The sequence below is a fragment of the Procambarus clarkii genome, unplaced genomic scaffold (assembly GCF_040958095.1).
Source record: "Procambarus clarkii isolate CNS0578487 unplaced genomic scaffold, FALCON_Pclarkii_2.0 HiC_scaffold_584, whole genome shotgun sequence".
Lineage (NCBI taxonomy): Eukaryota > Metazoa > Arthropoda > Malacostraca > Decapoda > Cambaridae > Procambarus > Procambarus clarkii.
In genome coordinates, this window is record NW_027189617.1 from 1 (window position 1) to 5401 (window position 5401).

Sequence of the window (5401 nt, forward strand, 5' to 3'; positions counted from 1 at the left end):
AGCACCTACCACAGGTCAGCTTCCTTCACTCGTTCGCATCCCCCCAGCAGCACCTACTACCAGACAGGTTCCTTCACTCGTTCACATCCACCAGCAGCAAATACCACAGGTCAGGTTCCTTCACCCTTCACACCCCCCAGCAGCACCTACCACAGGTCAGGTTCCTTCACCCGTTCACACCCACCAGCAGCACCCACCACAGGTCAGGTTCCTTCACCTGTTCACATCCACCAGCAGCACCTATTACAGGTCAGGTTCCTTCACTTGTTCACATCCACCAGCAGCACCTACCACAGGTCAGGTTCCTTCACTCGTTCACATCCCCCAGCAGCACCTACTTCCGGTCAGGTTCCTTCACTCGTTCATATCCACCAGCAGCACCTACCACAGGTCAGGTTCCTTCACTCGTTCATATCCACCACCAGCACCTACCACAGGCCAGGTTCCTTCACTCGTTCACATCCACCAGCAGCATATATTACAGGTCAGGTTCCTTCACTTGTTCACATCCACCAGCAGCACCTACCACAGGTCAGGTTCCTTCACTCGTTCACATCCCCCAGCAGCACCTAGTTCCGGTCAGGTTCCTTCACTCGTTCACATCCACCAGCAGCACCTACCACAGGTCAGGTTCCTTCACTCGTTCATATCCACCAGCAGCACCTACCACAGGCCAGGTTCCTTCACCCGTTAACATCCCCCAGCAGCACCTATCACAGGTCAGGTTCCTTCACTCGTTCACATCCCCCAGCGGCACCTACTACCAGTCAGGTTCCTTCACTCGTTCACATCCCCCAGCAGTACCAACCACAGGTCAGGTTCCTTCACCCGTTCACATCCTCCAGCAACACTGGTGTTGGATGAGGTGGATGTGGTCAGGTTCCTTCACTCGTTCACATCCCCCAGCAGCACCTACTTCCGGTCAGGTTCCTTCACTCGTTCACATCCACCAGCAGCACCTACCACAGGTCAGGTTCCTTCACTCGTTCATATCCACCAGCAGCACCTACCACAGGCCAGGTTCCTTCACTCGTTCACATCCACCAGCAGCATATATTACAGGTCAGGTTCCTTCACTTGTTCACATCCACCAGCAGCACCTACCACAGGTCAGGTTCCTTCACTCGTTCACATCCCCCAGCAGCACCTACTTCCGGTCAGGTTCCTTCACCCGTTCACACCCACCAGCATCACCCACCACAGGTCAGGTTCCTTCACCCGTTCACATCCACCAGCAGCACCTACCACAGGCCAGGTTCCTTCACCCGTTCACATCCCCCAGCAGCACCTACTACCGGTCAGGTTCCTTCACTCGTTCACATCCACCAGCAGCACCTACCACAGGTCAGGTTCCTTCACTCGTTCACATCCCCCAGCAGCACCTACTACCAGACAGGTTCCTTCTCTCGTTCACATCCACCAGCAGCACCTACCACAGGCCAGGTTCCTTCACTAGTTCACATCCACCAGCATCCCTTAGCACAGGTCGGGTTCCTTCACCCGTTCACATCCATCAGCAGCACCTACCACAGGTCAGGTTCCTTCACCAGTTCACATACCCTAGCAACACCTACCACAGGTCAGGTTCCTTCACCCGTTCATATCCATCAGCAGCTCCTACCACAGGTCAGGTTCCTTCACCTGTTCACACCCCCCAGCAGCACCTACCACAGTTCAGGTTCCTTCACCTTTTCACATCCACCAGAAACACCTACCACAGGTCGGTTTCGTTCACCCGTTAACACCCCCAGCAGCACCCACCACAGACCAGGTTCCTTCACCCGTTCACATCCACCAGCAGCACCTACCACAGGTCGGGTTCGTTCACCCGTTCATACCCCCAGCAGCACCCACCACAGGCCAGGTTCCTTCACCCGTTCACATCCCCCAGCAACACCTACCACAGGTCAGGTTCCTTCACTCGTTCACATCCATTAGCAGCACCTATCACAGGCCAGGTTCCTTCACCCGTTCACATCCCACAGCAGCACCTACCACAGGTCAGGTTCCTTCACTCGTTCACATCCCCCAGCAGCACCTACCACAGGTCAGGTTCCTTCACTCGTTCACATCCCCCAGCAGCACCTACCACAGGACAGTTTCCTTCACCCGTTCACATCCCCCAGCAGCACCTACTACCGGTCAGGTTCCTTCACTCGTTCACATCCACCAGCAGCACCTACCACAGGTCAGGTTCCTTCACTCGTTCACATCCCCCAGCAGCACCTACTACCAGACAGGTTCCTTCACTCATTCACATCCACCAGCAGCACCTACCACAGGCCAGGTTCCTTCACTAGTTCACATCCACCAGCATCCCTTACCACAGGTCGGGTTCCTTCACCCGTTCACATCCACCAGCAGTACCTACCACAGGTCGGGTTCCTACACTCATTCACACACACCAGCAGCACCTACCACAGGTCGGGATCCATCACCCGTTCACACCCACCAGCAGCACCTACCACAGGTCGGTTTCCTTCACCCGTTCACACCCCCCAGCAGCACCTACCACAGGTCAGGTTCCTTCACCAGTTCACATACCCTAGCAACACCTACCACAGGACAGGTTCCTTCACTCGTTCACATCCCCCAGCAGCACCTACTACAGGTCAGGTTCCTTCACTCGTTCACATCCAACAGCAGCACCTACCACAGGCCAGGTTCCTTCACCCGTTCACATCCCCCAGCAGCACCTACCACAGGTCAGGTTCCTTCACTCGTTCACATCCCCCAGCAGCACCTACCACAGGTCAGGTTCCTTCACTCGTTCACATCCAACAGCAGCACCTACCACAGGTTAGGTTCCTTCACCCGTTCTCATCCCCCAGCAGCACCTACCACAGGTCAGGTTCCTTCACTCATTCACATCCCCCAGCAGCACCAACCACAGGTCAAGTTCCTTCACTCGTTCACATCCACCAGCAGCACCTATCACAGGCCAGGTTCCTTCACCCGTTCACATCCCCCAGCAGCACCAACCACAGGTTAGGTTCCTTCACTCGTTCACATCCCCCAGCAGAACCTACCACAGGTCAGGTTCCTTCACTCGTTCACATCCCCCAGCTGCACCTACCACAGGTCAGGTTCCTTCACTCGTTCACATCCACCAGCAGCACCTACCACAGGTCAGGTTCCTTCACCCGTTCACACCCACCAGCAGCACCTACCACTGGTCGGGTTCCTTCACCCGTTCACACCCCCCAGCAGCACCTACCACAGGTCAGGTTCCTTCACTCGTTCACATCCCCCAGCAGCACCAACCACAGGTCAGGTTCCTTCACCCGTTCACATCCACCAGCAACACCTACCACAGGTCAGGTTCCTTCACTCGTTCACATCCCCCAGCAGCACCTACCACAGGTCAGGTTCCTTCACCCGTTCACATCCCCCAGCAGCACCTACCACAGGTCAGGTTCCTTCACTCGTTCACATCCCCCAGCTGCACCTACCACAGGTCAGGTTCCTTCACTCGTTCACATCCACCAGCAGCACCTACCACAGGTCAGGTTCCTTCACCCGTTCACACCCACCAGCAGCACCTACCACTGGTCGGGTTCCTTCACCCGTTCACACCCCCCAGCAGCACCTACCACAGGTCAGGTTCCTTCACTCGTTCACATCCCCCAGCAGCACCAACCACAGGTCAAGTTCCTTCACCCGTTCACATCCCCCAGCAGCACCTACCACAGGTCAGGTTCCTTCACTCGTTCACATCCACCAGCAGCACCTACCACAGGTTAGGTTCCTTCACCCGTTCTCATCCCCCAGCAGCACTTACCACAGGTCAGGTTCCTTCACACATTCACATCCCCCAGCAGCACCAACCACAGGTCAAGTTCCTTCACTCGTTCACATCCACCAGCAGCACCTATCACAGGCCAGGTTCCTTCACCCGTTCACATCCCCCAGCAGCACCTACCAAAGGTCAGGTTCCTTCACTCGTTCACATCCACCAGCAGCACCTACCACAGGCCAGGTTCCTTCACCCGTTCACATCCACCACCATGCAGCCCCTACCACAGGTCGGGCTCCTTCACCCGTTCCCATCCACCAGCAGTACCTACCACAGGTCGGGTTCCTTCACCCGTTCACACCCCCAGCAGCACCAACCACAGGTCAGGTTCCTTCACCCGTTCACACCCCCCAGGCAGCACCTACCACAGGTCAGGTTCCTTCACTCGTTCACATCCCCCAGCAGCACCAACCACAGGTCAGGTTCCTTCACTCGTTCACATCCCCCAGCAGCACCTACCACAGGACAGGTTCCTTCACCCGTTCACATCCACCAGCAGCACCTACCACAGGTCAGGTTCCTTCACTCGTTCACATCCCCCAGCAGCACCTACTACCAGACAGGTTCCTTCACTCGTTCACATCCACCAGCAGCACCTACCACAGGCCAGGTTCCTTCACTAGTTCACATCCACCAGCATCCCTTACCACAGGTCGGGTTCCTTCACCCGTTCACATCCACCAGCAGTACCTACCACAGGTCGGGTTCCTACACTCGTTCACACCCACCAGCAGCACCTACCACAGGTCGGGATCCATCACCCGTTCACACCCACCAGCAGCACCTACCACAGGTCGGTTTCCTTCACCCGTTCACACCCCCCAGCAGCACCTACCACAGGTCAGGTTCCTTCACCAGTTCACATACCCTAGCAACACCTACCACAGGACAGGTTCCTTCACTCGTTCACATCCCCCAGCAGCACCTACTACAGGTTAGGTTCCTTCACCCGTTCTCATCCCCCAGCAGCACCTACCACAGGTCAGGTTCCTTCACTCATTCACATCCCCCAGCAGCACCAACCACAGGTCAAGTTCCTTCACTCGTTCACATCCACCAGCAGCACCTATCACAGGCCAGGTTCCTTCACCCGTTCACATCCCCCAGCAGCACCTACCAAAGGTCAGATTCCTTCACTCGTTCACATCCACCAGCAGCACCTACCACAGGCCAGGTTCCTTCACCCGTTCACATCCACCACCATGCAGCCCCTACCACAGGTCGGGTTCCTTCACCCGTTCCCATCCACCAGCAGTATCTACCACAGGTCGGGTTCCTTCACCCGTTCACACCCCCAGAAGCACCAACCACAGGTCAGGTTCCTTCACCCGTTCACACCCCCCAGGCAGCACCTACCACAGGTCAGGTTCCTTCACTCGTTCACATCCTCCAGCAGCACCAACCACAGGTCAGGTTCCTTCACCCGTTCACATCCACCAGCAACACCTACTACAAGTCACATTCCTTCACTCGTTCACATCCCCCAGCAGCACCTACCACAGGTCAGGTTCCTTCACTCGTTCACATCCCCCAGCAGCACCTACCACAGGTTAGGTTCCTTCACTCATTCACATCCACCAGCAGCACCCACCACAGGCCAGGTTC